This window comes from Macaca nemestrina, chromosome 2, assembly GCF_043159975.1.
Source record: "Macaca nemestrina isolate mMacNem1 chromosome 2, mMacNem.hap1, whole genome shotgun sequence".
In the NCBI taxonomy this organism is placed as follows: domain Eukaryota; kingdom Metazoa; phylum Chordata; class Mammalia; order Primates; family Cercopithecidae; genus Macaca; species Macaca nemestrina.
In genome coordinates, this window is record NC_092126.1 from 154,186,398 (window position 1) to 154,205,983 (window position 19,586).

General features: G+C 39.7%; 1 protein-coding gene across 12 annotated transcripts in view; it reads left to right on the forward strand.

The window, feature by feature from the left end:
• The window catches only part of LOC105477766 (transmembrane and coiled-coil domain family 1), a 256,327-nt gene that overhangs the window by 124,920 nt on the left and 111,821 nt on the right, over positions 1 to 19,586 (forward strand). The window lies entirely within an intron of this gene.

Sequence of the window (19,586 nt, forward strand, 5' to 3'; positions counted from 1 at the left end):
GTCTTTTCCACATGACCTAGCAGTGTATATGTAATCACAAAAGCCAAGAAACAAAGATGTTTCAGCTTAATATCTTTCCTCCTCCAGACCTAGAATTGGCTACATTTCTCCAAGGAGCTCTGGTTTCTTTCAGTGGAAAATAATATTTAGAGACCATTTAAAGCATGAGGTATGCTCATTACTACTATGTTGAGCCAATATGACAACTGAAAACAGTTAAATTTTTTTTGTATTTCTTCTGTCTTTAAGGTATACAATATAATAATATTTTTTTTTTCTTTTTTTTTTTGAGACGGAGTCTCGCTCTGTCGCCCAGGCTGGAGTGCAGTGGCCGGATCTCTGCTCACTGCAAGCTCCGCCTCCCGGGTTTACGCCATTCTCCTGCCTCAGCCTCCCGAGTAGCTGGGACTACAGGCGCCCACCACCTCGCCCGGCTAGTGTTTTGTATTTTTTAGTAGAGAGGGGGTTTCACCGTGTTAGCCAGGATGGTCTCGATCCCCTGACCTCGTGATCCACCCGTCTCGGCCTCCCAAAGTGCTGGGATTACAGGCTTGAGCCATCGCGCCCGGCAATAATTTTTTTAATTTTAGTTTTTTTTTAGAGACAGGGTATTTCTGTTGCCCAGGCTGGAGTATAGTAGCACAATCATGGCTCACTGCCACCTCCAGCTCCTGGGCTCAAGTGATCTCCCACCTCAGCCTCCCAAGTAGGTGAGACTACAGGCAACCGCTACCATGCCTGGCTAATTTTAAATTTTTGGTAGAGACAGGGTCTCACTGTATTGCCCTGGCCAGTTGCAAACTCCTGGGCTGAAGTGATTCTCCCATCCCAGGCTCCCAAAGTGCTGGGATTACAGACATGAGCCACTTTGCCCAGCCAGTAAAAATATTTTTTAAAGTCACTTAAAATAATTCTCTCCATGTTGTTAATTCATGAACTTGATATTGTTGGGCTCATTTGTTCTCTTTCACTTTTTACATTTAGGGACTTTTTTTTTCCATTTTGATTAAATTTGGCTTTATAAATTACAGCATTTACATGGCTTCAAATTCAAATCTATAAAACAAAGTACATTCAGAGAAGTCTAGCTCTTTCCGTGTCCTTCTGGTTTCTTTTCTGAATTGACAGCTTTTTCCCCCTAGCTTTGCTTTCCATTAAAAAAGTACAAACAAATGTGTAAATATATTTATCCTCTACCCCACTTCGCCTTCCCACACAAACACCCACACATGTGCACAAATTTTTGAAGAAAAATGGCACTATACTTTTATAGTACACTTGTTTCTTTTTAGCTTGATATATTCTGGAGATCTCACTTTAGCAACATAGAGAAGAAATCCTTATTCCTTTTTAAAGTTGCATGGTATTCCATTGTGGGATTAGACCATAGTTCATTCAACCAGACCCCTCTTTTTGGACACTTGTGTTGTTTCTGGGCTTTTATGTTTACAAATACTATTACAGTGAATAGGCTTGTTTATGTACATTTTTATAGTCTTTGCCAGTATGTCTTCGGGTTAAGTTGCTAGAGTGAGGGTAACTTTGCTGGATTCCAAGATATTTCCATCCAAAGAGGTTGTACTATTTTGCATTCCTACCAACAGTTTCTGAGAGTGTATTTTCTCACTATTTTACCGACAGAGTAGGTTGTAACTTTCAAATTTTTGTCAATCGGTCAGGTGAGGAAATGTATCTCAGTATAATTTTAATTTGTATCTGTCTTATTGTGAGCAATGTCTAGTATCTTTTCATATGTTTAAAGGTCATTTTTTTTTTTCCTGTGAATCAGTTGTTTTAATCTCTATAGCATTATGGATCTTTTTCTTTGTATAGAAAAATATATAAGGAAAAATAATTTTCTTTCTTTTTTTTTTTTTTTTTTTTGAGACACATTCTCACTCTATCGCCCAGACTGGAGGGCAGTGGCGCAATCTCGACTCACTTCAGCCTCCTGGCTTTAAGCAATCCTCCCACCTCAGCCTGGGACCTCAGGCATCCACTACCATTCCCAGTTAACTTTGTTTATTTTTTGTAGAGAAGAGGTCTCTATTTTGCCCAGGACGACCTCGAACTCCTGGGCTTAAGCAATCCTCTCGCATTGGCCTTCCAAAGTGGTGGGATTACAGGTGTGGACCACCGCACCTGGCCAAATTTTTTTATAATTGCAAATATCTTTTGCATTAACATTTTTGTTTCATCTTCTTGTCCTCCACACTTGACGAGTTCTTCTATTTTGTAATTAAAATGTCTTGTATATCTATACTTTCTTACCTGTTTCCATTGCCACTAACGTAATTCAAACCAGCATCACTTCTGACAAGACAATTATGGTAGCTTTCTAACTAGTTTCCCCATCTTCATCTTTCCTAAATTCCAAATTTGTTTTGCCAGTACACCACATCTATCTTTTTTCTTTTCTTCTTCTTCTTTTTTTTTTTTTTTTTTTTTGCAACAGTGTCTTGCTCTGACGCCCAGGCCAAAGTGCAGTAGCATGATCATGGCTCACTGCAGCCTCAACCTCCTGGGTCCAAGTGATCCTCTCACCTTAGCCTCTCTAGTAGCTGGGACCACAGATGCGTGCTACCACACCCAGCTTATTTGTGTATTTTTTGTAGAGACAGGGTCTCACCATGTTGTCCAGGCTGGTCTCGAACTCCTGGGCTCAGGCAATCCACCTGCCTTGGCCTCCCAGGGTGCTGGGATTACATGTGTTAGCAGCCGTGCCCAGCCCACATAAATCTTTCTAAACTGTCTCTGTGATAGTCTTTTCTCCTGCCATACAGTTTTTAGTGGCTCCCTTTGTACTCAGAATGTAATTCATATATTTGAACTTATTGTTCAAGCCCCTTCAAAACTTAGCACCATTTAGCCCAACTTTGCAACCTTATTTTTCAAATATGGTCCAAATATTCAGCCAAACTGAATTGTTCATTGTTTCTTTTTGCTCCTTATTTGTTCACTTTATTTTTCACTCAGGCTTTCCTTTAAGCCGGGATCACTTTATTCTTCTTTTCCCTTCCCAGCCCATCCCCAATCTCCTTATCCAAATTGTACCCACTCTTTATGCCAAGATCAGATGCTACCAAGTCTCACTAGGGTCACATTGATTTCTGAGAGTATTCAAGCTGGGGACCATTAGAAGTAAGGAAGTATTAGAGGGGTAGCTATCAGGGATTCAGGGATTTTGATGCTTAATTGTATTCTGGTGGTATCACATTGACAGAAAAATATTAACATGTATTTTCTTAATTGATTTGACCAATCTCTTGAGATATTTCTGTTGTCCACATCTCTTCAATTTTTATTAGCATGATAATTATGACTGTTTAGGGAACCAGAAATTTAATTTCATTTTAACCTTACTGTACTCAGTGTTTTTCTTCAGTTGTACAAATTGCATTTGCAAATGTAAGTCTGCAGTATCCCTGAATCCAAAGTCAGATTGTGCATCCTATGTGTGTGAGGAAATTTCCACACTCTCCAGATTCTCTAAATGGATGATGTTTTAGAATAAAAATCTATAGTTAGGAGTGTTTTCATAGTCTTCCAAGCACTAATCATTTATTTTATTTTATTTTAATTTAATTTTTTTGAGACAGGGTCTCGCTCTGTCACCCAGGCCGGAGTGCAGTGGTGTGATCACAGCTCATGCAGCCTCCACCTCCGAGGCTCAAGCAGTCCTCCTATCTCAGACTCCTGAGTAACTGGGACTGCAGCCTCTACCTCCTGAGCTCAAGCAGTCTTCCTATCTCAGCCTCCTGAGTAACTGGGACTATAGGTGCACAGCACCATGCCCAGCTAATTTTTGTATTTTTGGTAGAGATGGGGTCTCACTATGTTGGCCAGGCTGGTCTCCAGCTCCTGGCCTCAAGCAATCCTCCTGCCTCAGCCTCCCAAAGTGCTGGGATTACAGGTGTGAGCCACTGCATCCAGCCGAAACATTTTTTCTTAATGCTTCAATAAATACCTATAGTTAGATTTTTTATACTCTTTAATTGGACCTGAGATAAATAAAAGATCCCTTGAAGCCCCAGATAGTTATCAACTTTAGAGTTGAGGACAGTGTTCTCCTTTAATAACATATAAGAAACAAAAGTTCAATTTTGCTTCAGAAATGCAAGGATAGGCCATTTGAATTTGTGACACATGTGACAAAATGATGAGTTAGCAGTATGGTGGCTGAAATAATCCTTTGGTAATTATCACTTTACAGAAATATCTTTAATTGCTAAAGGAAAGGGTAGACAGATTCTTCTTCTCCATTGCTTTTGATCCAAGTAGGGCTTCTGATTAATACTGAAGAGCATTTAAAAAGTACTTTTGCCGTTTCGCTCTTTAAATCAGTATAGCTGGCCGGGCGCGATGGCTCAAGCCTGTAATCCCAGCACTTTGGGAGGCCGAGACGGGCGGATCACGAGGTCAGGAGATCGAGACCATCCTGGCTAACACAGTGAAACCCCGTCTCTACTAAAAAATACAAAAAACTAGCCGGGTGAGGTGGCGGGCGCCTGTAGTCCCAGCTACTCGGGATGCTCAGGCAGGAGAATGCCGTAAACCCGGGAGGCGGAGCTTGCAGTGAACTGAGATCCAGCCACTGCACTCCATCCCGGGCGACAGAGCGAGACTCTGTCTCAAAAAAAAAAAAAAAAAATCACTATAGCTTATGTCCCCTGAGGAGTGCAGTTTAATTATTCTTGGTTCACTTTTACCCCTGGCCAAAAGTAGAAATGTAAGACATACAAGTTTTATGTTATTTCCAGATGTTAGTGTAAGAACATTAAGCAGTTGGGATCTAATGTGGATTTGCTTTAGGTTAGGGGTGTCCAGTCTTTTGACTTCCCTACACAACATTGGAAGAAGAATTGTCTTAGGCCACATATAAAATACACTAACGATAGCTAATGAGCTTTAAAAAATTTTTCAAAAAAAAAAAGCTCATAATGGGCTGGGTGCCATGGCTCACACTTGTAATCCCAGCACTTTAGGAGGCCGAGGCAGGCAGATCACCTGAGGTCATGAGTTTGAGACCAGCCTGGCCAACATGGTGAAACCCCGTCTCTACTAAAAATACAAAAATTAACCAGGTACGATGTCGTGCCCCTGTATTCCCAGCTACTTGGGAGGCTGAGGCATGAGATTTGCTTGAACCCAAGAGGCAGAGGTTGCAGTGAGCCGAGATCGCGCCACTGCACTCCAGTCTGGGTGACAGAGCGAGACTCCGTCTCAAAACAAACAAAACCCTATAATGTTTTAAGAAGCTGTATGAATTTGTGTTTGGCTGCATTCAAAGCCATCCTGGGCCACATGCAGCCTGCTGGCGGTGTGTTGGACAAGCTTGCTTTAGATGATGAGATTTGGGAGGGAGGTGTGAAGGGCTTGAAAGAAGAAATTATAGAGTTCCTGTTACTCCCTTACCTTCTCCTGGCTCTATATCTAAAGTATGCTGTCAAGTTCTTTACGCCTCACTTTCTTCCCTACTACGTTGTGAACTCTGTGAGGTCAGGGTTGAGGCTGATTAATCTGCCTATCTCCAGTGAATGCAGGGATAAATCAGGAGCCTAACCCTAGTCATTGTTGACAAGCTTCTGTTTAGCCTTAGGGAAGTCATACTACAGCTCTTTTTGTCTGTTTTCAAAAGGATTAAATGGAAAATCATAGTTTCTGGAGATAGAGGAGACCTTGAAGATTACATAATCCACCCTTTATTTTACAGATGAAGAAACTGTGCCTGTCTGGCTCTTCTAAACATAAGAATAGACATACTTTGAATTAAATAAATAGCAGTGTTATATTTTATCCTCATTTTCTCTTGTGGGATGTATTAATTTCATTCGGGACTATGTGCACAGTCTTAAACCAGATCAGTGTTTTTCTTTGCAATTTAGTGCTCAAACTGTATTCGTCAGAAAAAGAATGGATGGTTTAAGTTTCTCAGGGCAGAGGACAATAGAGAGGGAAACAAACAGATCTAATCAGTGGGACTTACAATAAATGAGAACAGAATACCTTAGATCTAGTTGCTTAAATCAGTTCTCACTAGGTACTTCTCACTAAACTTGTTTTTGTATAAACTTGCAGACGTACTAAGATCTTTATTTCTAAATATGTGGGCATTTAAAAAATGATTTTCAGAAGTTGTTTGGATTTAGGGACTCCTTAAATTTTATTTTGTAATGAAACATCTTCGTACTTGATTATGAGGAATACCTATGTCCTGGCATCTATTATAACATACCTCAAGCAAACTGAAATATGTTTTTTGTTTGTTTGTTTGTTTGTTTGTTTGTTGAGACAGGGTATTGCTCTGTTGCTCATGCTGGAGTACAGTGATGCAGTCATGACTCACTGCAGCCTCGACTTCCCAGGCTCAGTCAATCCTCCCACCTCTGCCTTGCAAGTAACTGAGACTACAGATGCATACCACCACACCCAGCTATTTTTTGCATTTTTTTGTAGAGATGAGGTTTCACCATGTTAACCAGGCTGGTCTCAAACTCCTGGGCTCAGGTGATCCTCTGGCCTCAACCTTCCAAAGTGCTAGGATTACAGGTGTGAGCCTCTGGGCCTGGCCTGAAATATGGATTTATTTTTTAAGTTGGGGGTGATTATTTACTTTACAAAAGAATGTTTCCCGTTAGTAAAGCATTCAAATGAAGTACTGATACATGCTATAACAAGGATGAACCTTAAAAACATAAGTGAAAGAATCCAGACACAAAGTCACATATTGTAAGATTATATTTTTATGAAATATCCAGAATAGGCAAATCTAGAGAGACAGAGAGTATATTAGTGGTTGTTTAGGGCCAGGGGAATGGAGGAATAAGAGGATGATTGCCGAGGATGATTGCCAAAGATCAAAAGGTTTCTTTGAGGAGATGTAAATATTCTAAAATTAACTGTAGCCTGGGCAGTATAGAAAGATCCTGTCTCTACAAAAAAATTTAAAAATTAGGCAAGTATAGTGATGTGCACCTGTAGTCCTAGATGCTCAGGAGGGTGAGGCAAGAGGTTTGCTTAAACCCAGGAGTTCAAAACTGCAGCAAGCTATCACTGCACTACTGCACTCCAACCTGGACAGCAGAGCAATACCCTGTCTCTAATTTAAAAAAAGAAAAATTGACTGTGATGATGGTTGCACACTTCTGTGAATGTGCTAAAAGTTGTTGGATTGTATACTTTAAATGGATGAATTATACAATGCATGCCTTGTATCTTTTGTTTTGTTTTGTTTTGTTTTAAGATGACGTCTCACTCTGTCGCCCAGGTTGGAGTACAATGGCACGATCTCGGCTCACTGCTACCTGTGCCTCCCAGTTCAAGCGATTCTACTGCCTCAGCCTCCCGAGGAGCCGAGATTACAGGCCCCCACCATTATGCCCTGCTAATCTTTGTATTTTTGTAGAGACAGGGTTTCACCTTGTTGGGCAGTCTGGTCTCAAACTCGTGGCCTTAGGTGATCTGCCCACCTCGACCTCCCAAAGTGCTGGGATTACAGGCATGTGCCACCATGCCCAGCCATGAATAGTAAAGCTATTTTAGAAACAATTTATCATAAGATTTATTTAAATAGCGCCAGGCACGGTGGCTCACGCCTGTAATCCCAGCACTTTGGGAGGCTAAGGCGGGCAGATCACTTGAACCCAGGAGTTTGAGACCAGCCTGGGCAACATGGCAAAATCTCCACTAAAAATACAAAAATTTGCCAGGTATGGTGTTGCACGCCTGTAGTCCCAGCTACTAGAGAGGCTGAGGATCACTTGAGCCCAGGAGGTGTGCTGCAGTGAGCGGAGATTGTGCTGCTGTACTCCAGCCTGGGCGACAGAGTGAGGCCCTGTCTCAATAAAAAACAAAAAACAAAACAAAACCCATAAGATTTGTTTAAATAGTGAGCATTGTCATATAATCTAACCATCTGATTTTCAATAATAGCAGCTAACATTTGTTAATTGCTTATTATGTGCTAGGCATTGTGCTAAATACTTTAAAGCCTACATTTTCTTGCGTTAGGGTTTAGTTTATACACAGCAATGTTTCAGCAACACAGTCATCTTTGTATTCTCTGTGCCTGCTAGCTCAGAGCCTTACAAATGCAATAAATTCAAAATGTATGAATGAATGAATGAACGAACGAATGAATGAATGAATGTAATGCTCAGAAACAGATGTCCTGGCACGGCATCTCAACACATCAGGGTGTTGCTGTCTCCTTATCTTAGTGGCAGTCTTCTCTCAGGCCTACTAAACAATTCTGGCTCATACAGGGATTAGGGGAAAAATTATTCTGACTTGCTTTTGCCATTTACACACAAATTAGGAAAGAAGGAGGGATTATTGCATTGCCTTCTTTTCCTTTGTTCCTTATTTCAAGTAATCAGCACAACCCATCTTTAGGTTTCAACCTTTGCATTTTACTCTTGGTAGTAGTTTAATCTTTCTACAGATCTTCTCAGGAGAACACAGTCCCGAACAAATTGAGCTTTGAGTATACCCAAATCAGAGTCTGAGAAAATTTCTCCCAAAATATTCTATGTAGGTGATCTATCTTCCGCCCTCCTTCGCTCCCTGTGTACCTCCCCCCCTTCCCACTCTCCTCTTCCCAATTTTAGAGTAGAAATAAGAAATCTTCAAACTCTTAAACTGAGGGTCTGATTTCTTATTTTTAGACAATAGAATTAGGATAATTAGTTGGATACTGACTAAAGTCAGGAAGAATATAGTTGAGCTCCGTAACCCAGAACCCCCTGGAATCCTGATGACCATGACCTGTGTAGAGGTTGCTCTACTACTGAGACCATCTATTTTCCTTCAAATTCTGGGAAGCTAGGAGATACTTCTCTTGTATCTGTGTTGCTAATTACTAAATTATAAGAAATTAGTTTTATCTACCAGTCATAGTTAATCCAAATTTGCCAGTCTTTTTATACATAATTTATAAAAGTTATTAGAGTCAAATTAAGCCACTTTTTCCATAATTCTAAAAAACTTGGAAACTAAAGACTATAAAGCTAACTCTCTCCAGGGCCCTGATTATTATTGTTATGAGGATATTTACTGATAAATAATGGGTGTTATACTTTAAAATATCAATATTAAAAGTATTTTTCTACTCATTCTTTTTTTTTTTTTTTCATTTTTTGGGGCTTTAAAGACATAGCTATTTTTCATAACAGGCTCATAGCCATTTCCTCTACTATTACAAAATTTGTGCCTGATTTCTTAAGTTACTAATTAATGGAATTTTTAATAAAACTCTTGTTCAATATCATATATATAACTTTTCTCTGAAAATTTCTCTGTTTTTAAGTATAGATGCAGGTGACTTTTGGGTTTTTTGGGTTTTTTTTTTTGAGTATTTGAAACTTTGAAATAGAATCAGTAATATAAGCTAGGTGCAGTGGCTCATGCCTGTAATCTCAATGCTTTGGGAGGTGGAGGAGGGAGGATCGCTTTTGGCCAGGAGTTCAAGACCAGCCTGAGCAATATAGTAAGACCCTGTCTCTACAAAAACATTAAAAATTAGCTGGGTATGGTGGTGTGTGCCTGTGGTCCCAGCTACTTGGGAGGCTGAGGAAGGAAGATCACTTGAGCCCAGGAATTTGAAGCTGCATTAGCTATGATGGCACCACTACACTCTAACCTGGGTGACAGAGACCCCATCTCAAAAAAAAAAAAAAAAAAAAAAATATATATATATATATATATATATATAAAAATATATATATATATTTATATATATATTATATATATATTTTATATATATATTTATATATATATTATATATATATATTTTTATATATATATATATATATATATAAATACAATATTATAGGATGTAGCTTAACCATTTTGACTTTCACCTAAAATAGACCAAACCAACGAGATGATTTGACAGTTGGGAATATCTGAAAAGGGTGATTTTCTTTGCCTAGGTGTTGATGAATGCTTTATCATTTCATTTAAATAAAGTTTTCACACTTACCATATTGATTACAGTTCTGCTTGACAGGGACTGCATCAGCCTTCTTTCTCTGTAGCATCTAATGTATTACCATTATTATTATTAGGATGTGAGAAGTTCTTGTTATCCTAACCAAACTGAAGGGAAGCACTTAACCATGTGATAGCAGTGGAGAAATTGTTACGGCCTTGTATGGACTATCAGTGAATGGCTAAAGGGAAACTTTGGTTTCCATTTAATTTACTGTGGCAGAGTGTCCTGTTTAAAGTCTGAATGAAGATAGCAAGCATGTTCTGTAATTTTTATCTTGAGGCCTAGTAAATCATTAAGTCTTCTTGCTTTCCACTGATCAGCAGTAGAGGCTGAATAATGCTGCTGTCCTTCTGGGTATGGCAAAACAGTGGAGACGGTAAACATTACAAAAGAAAGAAAAACATTCCAGTTTTGAAAGAATTAATTTTTTAATTTGTGACATGAGATCAGTAGCTCATCATATTTTACTTTTAATTTTGTCTACCAGGAAGATTTTGGTTTAAACTTTAGATCCAATTTCAGTAAGTACTGTAATATCTATAGTCTAAGTTTATGAATTATTTCTCTACTTCATATTACATAGTACATATTTTCTTACCCTTGTTTTAATGGTCTTATTTTTGTGTCTTCCCGTAAACTGTTTAAAACTTTTTTTTTTTTTTTTAGTAAGTAGACTGGTTAATATTAAATAAAAACTAAGATGGGTATTTTGTTTTGTTTATTTATTTATTTATCTGAGACGGTCTCACTCTGTCTCCCAGGCTGGAGTGCCATGGCACTATCTTGGCTCACTACAACCCCTTCCTCCTGAGTTCAAGCAATTCTTCTTACTTCGAGGTAGCCATAGCTAAAATGGGAGAATTCCAGGGATGGTTATGAACAATAAATTAAATCTGTAACTAGTACCTATCATAGTATCTGGCTTTTTTTAAGTTCTGAATATAATTTATTAATTATTAAATAATCAGGATAAGTGTGTGTGTGTGTGTATATATGTGTGTATATATATATGTATATATATTTTGAGACAGGGTCTCACTGTATCATCCAGGCTGGAGTGCAGTGGTGTGATCTCACCTCACTGCAACCACCTCCTGGGTTCAGGTGATTCTCCCACCCAGCCTCCCAAGTAGTTGGGACTACAGGTGCACTCCACCACACCTGGCTAATTTTTAAAATTTTTTTAGTAGAGACGGGGTTTTACCATGTTGCCCAGACTGGTCTCGAACTCCTGAGCTCAAGTGATCCATCCCCCTTGGCTTCCCGAAGTACAGGAATTACTGACCTGAGCTCCACACCTGGCTATATAATGGTATTTTTATAAACATCTTTCTGAGTGTCTCAGATTGAGCACTTGAACCCACTCAGAATGTGGACATCATACTCTTTAACAAAACATTTTTTATATTTCTTATATATTTATATTTAGAAACTTTTTTTGAGACATAGCCTTACTCTGTCACCCAGGGTGCAAACCAGTGGTATGATTATGACTCACAGCAACCTCTAACTCCCAGACTCAAGAGATCCTCCCACCACCTGAGACTCCCGAGTAACTGGGACCATAGGTGTGCACCACCACGCCCAGCTAATTTAATTTTTTTTTGGAGAGATGCCTGTGTGACAGAGCAAGACCCTGTCTGGAAAAAAAAAAAAAAAAAAATCTAATCTCATTCTACTAGTACTTTTTTTGAGACAGAGTTTTGCTCTGTCACCCAGGCTGGAGTGCCATGGCATGATCTCGGCTCACTGCAACCTCTGCCTCCCAGGTTCAAGAGATTCTCCTGCCTCAACCGCCCAAGTAGCTGGGATTACAGACACACACCACTATGCCTAGCTAATTTTTGTATTTTTAGTAGAGATGGGGTTTTACCATGTTGGCGAGGCTACTCTCAAACTCCTGACCTCAGATGATCTGCCTGCCTCGGTGTCCCAAAGTACTGGGATTACAGGTGTGAGCCACTGTATCCGGCTCTACTAGTACTCTTTTCCCATTTCTATTCTTGGAGTCTCTTGTTAACGAAAGAATAAAGTAATGAAATTCAGTTTCAGTTTGAAATAGGAAGCACAGGGATTTTATCTTTGAAATCCTCAAGGTACATTAGGGCTGACCCAAAAAGACAAGAAATTATAACATCTGCAGAGATTGTTGGGAAAGTATACTAATTTTAAAACTAAATCAAGCCCAGAAGGTTGAGGCTGCAGTGAGCCGTGATTGCATCAGTGCATTCCAGCCTGGGCGACAGGGCAAGACCCGGTGCGAGGGGGGAAAAAATCAGGATTGGCATGGCTTAGCTGGGAAGAGAAGGAGGGATCAACAGGTGAAGCACAGGGGAGTTTTAGGGCAGTGGAAGTATTCTGTCTGATACATGGATGCATGTGCATGTATCAAAACCCATAGAACTGTACAACACAAAGAATGAACTTAGTTTTAATTTAGTAAATAGTAACGTGGGCTGGGTGCGGTGGCTCACACATGTAATTCGAGCACTTTGGGAGGCCGAGATGGGTGGACTATTTGAGCCCAGGAGTTCAAGACCAGCCTGGGCAACGTGGTGAAATCCCTTCTCCACAAAAAATACAAAAAATTAGCCGGGTGCGGTGGCTCACGCCTGTAATCCCAGCACTTTGGGAGGCCGAGGCAGGCAGATCACGAGGTCAGGAGATTGAGACCATCCTGGCTAACATGGTGAAACCCCGTCTCTACTAAAAATAGAAAAAATTAGCCAGGCATGGTGGTGGGCGCCTGTAGTCCCAGCTACTTGGGAGGCTAAGGCAGGAGAATGGCGTGAACCTGGGAGGTAGAGCTTGCAATGAGCCTAGATTGCGCCACTACACTGCAGCCTGGGCAACAGGGCGAGACTCCATCTCAAAAAAAAAAAAAGAAAGAAAAAAAATACAAAAATTAGCCTGGCGTGGTAGCATGCGGCTATGTTCCCCGCTGCTCAGGAGGCTGAGGTGGGAGGACTGCTTGAGCTGAGGAATTGGGAGGATGGCTTGAGCCCAGAAGCTTGAGGCTGCAGTGAGCTCTGATTATGCCACTGCACTGAAGCCGGGCGACAGAACAAGACCCTGTCTCAAAAAAAGAATTAATGTGTCAGTTTTGATTTTTCACTTGTAACAAATGTACCACACCATTGGAAGATGTTAATGGTATTAGGAAACTGTGTGCAGGGAAGAGTGGTTATAAGGGAACTCTGCATTATCTCCCCAATTTTTCTGTAAACCTTAAACTATTCTAAAAAATAAACTCTATTAATCAAAAAAAATTTTTTGGCTGGCTGCAGTGGCTCATGCCTGTAGATCTGGCACTTTGGGAGACTGAGGCAAAGACTGAGGCAGGAGGACCACTTGAGGCCAGGAGTTTGAGGCCAGCCTGGGCAACATAGTGAGACCCTGTCTCTTAAAAAAAAAAAGAACTCTCAAAAATGGTGATAGGCTGGGCATGGTGGCTCATGCCTGTAATCCTAGTACTTGGGGAGGCTGAGGTGGGTGGATCACCTGAGGTAAGGAATTCGAGACCAGCCTGGCTAACATGGTGAAACCCATCTCTACTAAAAACACAAAAATTAGCCGGATGTTGTGGCGCATGCCTGTAGTCCCAGCTGCTTGGGAGGCTGAGGCAGGAGAATCGCTTGAACCCGGGAGGTGGAGGTTACAGTGAGCCGAGATTGTGCCACTACACTCCAGCCTGGACAACAGAGCAAGGCTCTATCTCAAAAAAAATAAAAAAAATAAAAAGTCATGAATTACACAAGTGTAAGAATTAAAGTAGTGGTTGATATGTAAGGTCACTTGGAGTTTGGAGGCAGTTATGGAAGAATAATAGGGCTTGCTCTGAGATATCTAGTGGTTTATTTAACCACTTAAAACCCACAAACCTTCCATGTTCACACTAGTACTAATCACAACAGCTGAGAGGTGGAAGCAATCCAGATGTCTACTGGTAGACTAATGGATAAACAAAATGTGGTCTGTACATACCTTAAAAAGGAAGGAAGTTTTGACACATACTACATACATACTGCAATATAGATGGACCTTGAAGACATTATGCTTAATGAAAAAGTCACAGAAAGATACTGTATGATTTCACTTGTATGAGCAGTCAAATTCATAGAAAAATAAAGTAGAATGGTGGTTGCCAGGGGCTGGGAAGAGAGGGAAATGGGGAGTTGTTTATTGGGTATATAGTTTCAGTTTTGTAAGATGAGAAAATTCCGGAACTCTGTTTGCACAATGTGAATATATTCGACATTACTGAACTATACACTTAGAAATGGTTAAGATGGTAAATTCTAACCACAATTCAAAAAGAACTTATACAAAAACCCACACAAATCTGTTCATTTGGGAGGACATGAAAGGAAATATTTTGGAAACTAACTTTATGATACTAAGATGAAGATACTCCAGACTCATCTTGTGTTTTCCCTGCGCCAGCCCTAGGATCGGCTATTTCTCCAAGAAGTCTTGGTTCGTTCCTTTTGTTGGATTTAGCAACCAAGATTTGGGTTCTGGATTTAGCAACCATGATTGCTACTGGAGTGTCATTGCTTCCTTTAGCTTACAGAGCTAGGTATACACACATCTATAATTCTGTATCCACCTGTACAATTATTAACCTAAACATGAATTCCATTAGATATCTGTTAGATGTCTCCAACTGTAATCCAGTACCACAGAGTTCATTCTTGCCTTTTCTTTTTGCTTATCTGTAAATTCCCTCACCAACAGTAAGACATCTGATCCACCAGCCATCATCCATTTACTTATTGTTTATCCACAGTATACATGTAAAGCAGTTTCAGAATTGTGGATCTGGGAGAAACAAATTTACCAACTAGCATACAGTGTTTATGTATAGTTCCTTTTGTTTTCAGTCTCACAGTTTCCAGCCAAAACACTGTTTTCCAATGTTATATCAGGTATTTGTATTAAAGGTAGATTCGTTTTTCACAATCGTTATCTCATTCAGAGATTCCCATTGCATGGTTGATTTTTTTTTTTTCCTTTCTCCAAGTTCATATACATCAAAGTTTATTCTTTGTGATGTACACTTGTGGGTTTGGACAAATGAATGGAGTCATGTTGTGACTTTGATTGTTATGATTTCTTTTTTTTCAACTTTGTTTATTTTTGAGACAGAATCTCACTCTGTCACCCAGGCTGGAGTGCAGTGGCACAATCTTGGTTTATTGCAACCTTCAACCTCCTGGGTTCAAGCGATTCTCGTGCCTCAGCCTCCCAAGTAGCTGGGACTACAGGGGTGCACCACCACACCTGGCTAATTGTTTGTTTGTTTTTAGTAGAGATGGGGTTTCAACATGTTGGCCAGGCTGGTCTTAAACTCCTGACCTCAAATGATCCGCCCACCTTGGCCTCCCAAAGTGCTGAGATTACAGGCATGAGCAACCGTGCCCAGCCAATTCCTTTTTATTTTGGTCTTGGTCTTTCTGTTGAGAGGGGTCATAAGCCAGGACAGCCACTCTTTAGGAGAGCCCTGATTGGCAGGGAAGGGTTATGTTCAGGGGTGTCAGGTGAGACACGGTAAGAAAGTTGAACCAAAATGCATGAGAGAGAAGAAATTTGTAATTTGCAGAGCACAGAAAGGTTGCTGAGGGGTGGCAGTGTTGGAAGACTAGAGGTGGCAGGGAGCTCAACCAGAGGATAGGGGAGTAAGAGAGGAGGAAAGAAAGAGGGAGGAAGGACCTGTGGGGCTGTGCCTTTTTAAGGTTCATGGGCATTATCTTTCCCTTGGGGATTGTAGATTGTAGATTGGCTAAGTTAAAGAAAACAGGAATGAAAGGGGAAACTTATTTGCATGACTCTGGTGTTGACTGTTAGGTTTTATTATGATCTGCAGTTTGGAATGTTGTGGGCTTTGGGTCAATGAGACGAGGAACAAGCAGGCCATATGGCAAACAGCCACACAGCAAGGGGAAGTTTTAACTATGCCAAGGGTGAGAGGGATTTCAGAAACTTATGTCAAACCTAAGGATGAATGCTGAGGCAGCAACTATATTAAACAAATTTATGACACATGTGTCCTATGGCACCATACACAACTCCTTTACCCTAAAAATTTCCCTTTGCTTCCACTTTATAATCAACAACTCCCCTCACTACCAGCTGCTGGCAGTCTAATCATTTTCCATCACTATAGTTTTGCCATTTCCAGAAGTCATATGAATGGAATCATATAACATGTAACATTTTGAGTCTCGCTTTTATCACTTAATAGAATGCATTAAGATTCATCCATCTGGCTGGGTACAGTGGCTCACACCTATAATCCCAGCACTTTGGGAGGCCGAGGTGAGCGGATCATGACGTCAAGAGATCGAGATCATCTGGCCAACGTGGTGAAACCCCGTCTCTACTAAAAAATACAGAAATTAGCTGGGCGTGGTGGCAGGCTCCTGTAGTCCCAGCTACTCTGGAGACTGAGGCAGGAGAATCTTTTGAACCTGGGAGGCGGAGGTTGCAGTGAGCTGAGATCGCGCCACTGCACTCCAGCCTGGCAACAGAGTGAAACTCCATCTCAAAAAAAAAAAAACAAAAAAAGATTCATCCATCTTGTTGAATCAATAGAAACAGTAGCTTTTTCCTTTTTATTGCTAAGTAGTATTCCATTATATGAATGTAATTACAGTTCAGTTATCTATTCTGTCATTCAAGGATATCTTGATTGCTTCCAGTATTTAGTGATTATGAAGAAAGCTACTATAAACATTCACATACAGGTTTTTCAGTTCACTTGGATAAATATCTAGGAGCTTGTTTGCTAGATCATATGATAAATCTGTGTTTAACTTTGGAAGACAGTATGTCAGTTTCTTTTTTCTTTCTTTCTTTTTTTTTTTTTTTTTTTTTTTGAGATGGAGTCAGTCTTGCTCTGTGGCCCAGGCTGGAGTGCAGTGGCATGATCTTGGCTCACTGCAATCTCTGCCTCCCAGGTTCAAGCAATTCTCCTGCATCAGCCTCCTGAGTAGCAGGGATTAAAGGTGCCTGCCACCATGCCCAGCTAATTTTTGCGTTTTCAGGAGAGACAGGGTTTCACCATGTTGGCCAGGCTGGTCTCAAACTCCTGACGTCAAGTGATCCACCCACCTCAGCCTCCCAAAGTGTTGAGATTACGGGCGTGAGCCACCGCCCCGGCTTTGGCAGTTTCTTATAAACTGAATGTGCCATTTTGCATTCCCACTAGTAACGAATGAGATTTCTTGTTCCACATCACCAGGCTTTGTTGTCAGTTTTCTGGATTTGGGCTATTCTAATATGTGTGTAATGCTATCTTGGGGTTTTAATTTCCACTTTCCTATTAGTTTTGATGATGAGTATCTTTTCACATGTTTGTTCGCCATCTGTGTATCTACTATGGCGAAGTGTCTATTCCAATCTTTTGCCCATTTTAAATTATGTTGTTTTCTCATTATTGAGGTTTTAGAGGTCTTTACAAATTCTGGATTAGATCTTTTATCAGAATTCTGACTTGTAAATATTTTCTCCCACACAGATATTTATGGCTTATCTTTTCATTCTCTTAGCACTTTTTCCTTTCTCTTACAAGTCAATAGTTTTTACTTTTAATGAAGTCGAACTTACTGATTTTTTTCTTTTTTTAATAATTTCAACTTTTATTTTAGATTCAGGGTACATGTGCAGATTTATTATTTGTGTATATTGCATGATGCTGAGGTTGGGGGTATGATTGATCCTGTCACCCAGGTAATGAGCATAGTACCCAATAATTACTTTTTCAACCCTTATTCCCCTCCCCACTCTATCTTCTGGTAGTCCCCAGTGTCTGTTGTTGACATCTTTCTGTCATTTTTTTTCTTTACCATATGTTTTTGGTGCAATATCTAAAACCTTATTGCCAAACCCAAGGTCAGGTAGCCTTTTTTTTGAGACAGAGTCTCACTATGTTGCCCTGGCTGGAGTGCAGTGGCACAATCTCGGCTCACCACAACTTCTGCCTCGTGGGTTCAAGTGATTCCCCTGCCTCAGCCTCCCGAGTAGCTGGGATTACAGGTGCCCGCCACTACACCTGGCTAATTTTGGTATTTTTAGTAGAGATGAGGTTTCCCCATATTGGCCAGGCTGGTCTCGAACTCCTGACCTCAGGTGATCCACCTGCCTCAGCCTCCCAAAGTGCTGGGATTACAGGTGTGAGCACTGTACCTAGCCTTTTTTCTATTTTTTAAAAGATTTTTTATAATGTTGCATTTAATGTTTAGGTTTATGGGCTATTTTGAATTAATTATTTTGTATAAGTTGTAATAAGATGTAAATATCCTTTTTGGCAGGGATACATATTGACATACAAATTTTCCATCACCATTTGCTTAAAAGACTATCTTTTCTCTGTTGAATTACCTTTGCACCTTTGTAAAAATGTAGTTGGCTATATTTGTGAAGGTCTTTTTTAAGACTCACTATTGTATTCCATTGATCTATGGACCGTATCCTTCCTCCGGTATTACCCTGTATTGATTGTTGTAGTAAGTCTTAAAGTCAGGTAATTTGAATCCTCTAATTTTGTTCTTCTTTTCCAGAATGGTTTGGCTATCCCAATTCCTTCTCTTTTCGTGTAAATTTTAGAATAAACTTTATATATTTATAAAAAGACCTGGCTAGCATTTTGATTGGGATTGTGTTGATCAAACTGGGGAGAATTGAGCCTTAACAATATTGAGTCTTCCAGTAAATGACATGGTGTTCCTTTCCATTTATTTAACTCTTCTTTCGTTTCTTTTATCAGTGTTTTGTAGTTTTTCACATACAGATCCTACATATATTTTGTCATGTTTATATCTAAGTGCTCCTTTAATGGGAGGGGCGATGATAAATGGTATTGCTTTTTAATTTGGGATTTCAGTTGCTCATTGCTGGTACATAGGAATACAGTTGACTTTTGTATATTGACCTTGTGTCTTGTGACCTTACTGAAGCAACTTATTTTTTAGTTCAAGAAGGTTGAGTTTTTTTATTAGTAGGTCTTTGTTTTGGGGATTTTCTTTTTTTTTTTTTTTTTTTTTGTAGATTCTTAGCATTTTCTAGACAGTTATATTACTTATGAATAGAGAGTTTTATTTCTTTCTTTGTCTTCTGTATGCTTTCTATTTATTTTTCTTGCCTTAGTGCATCAGCTAGTACTTCATGTTGTTAAATAGGACTTGTGAGAAAATATATCCTTACTTTGTTCCAGATCTTAAGGGAAAGCATTCATTCTCTCACCGTTAAATGTGATGTCAGCTATAGGTTTTTCATAGATACCCTTCGTTAGTTCAAGGAAGTTTCCTTCATTCTTAGTTTGAAAGTCTTTATCACGAATGAATGTTTCATTTTAGTAAAAACTTTTCCAGCATCTATTGATATAACATCTGGTTTTTAAAAATGTATTTAGACTTTTGATATGGTAAAATACACTGATTTTCACATGTTTAACTAGTCTAGCATTCTTAGGATGAATCCCACTTGGTTATGATATATTAATTATCCCTCATATATTGATAAATGTGATTTGCTAAGGACTTTTTCCTTTTATGTATTGCTTTTTAAAAGGAAAAGCAATACATAATTAACT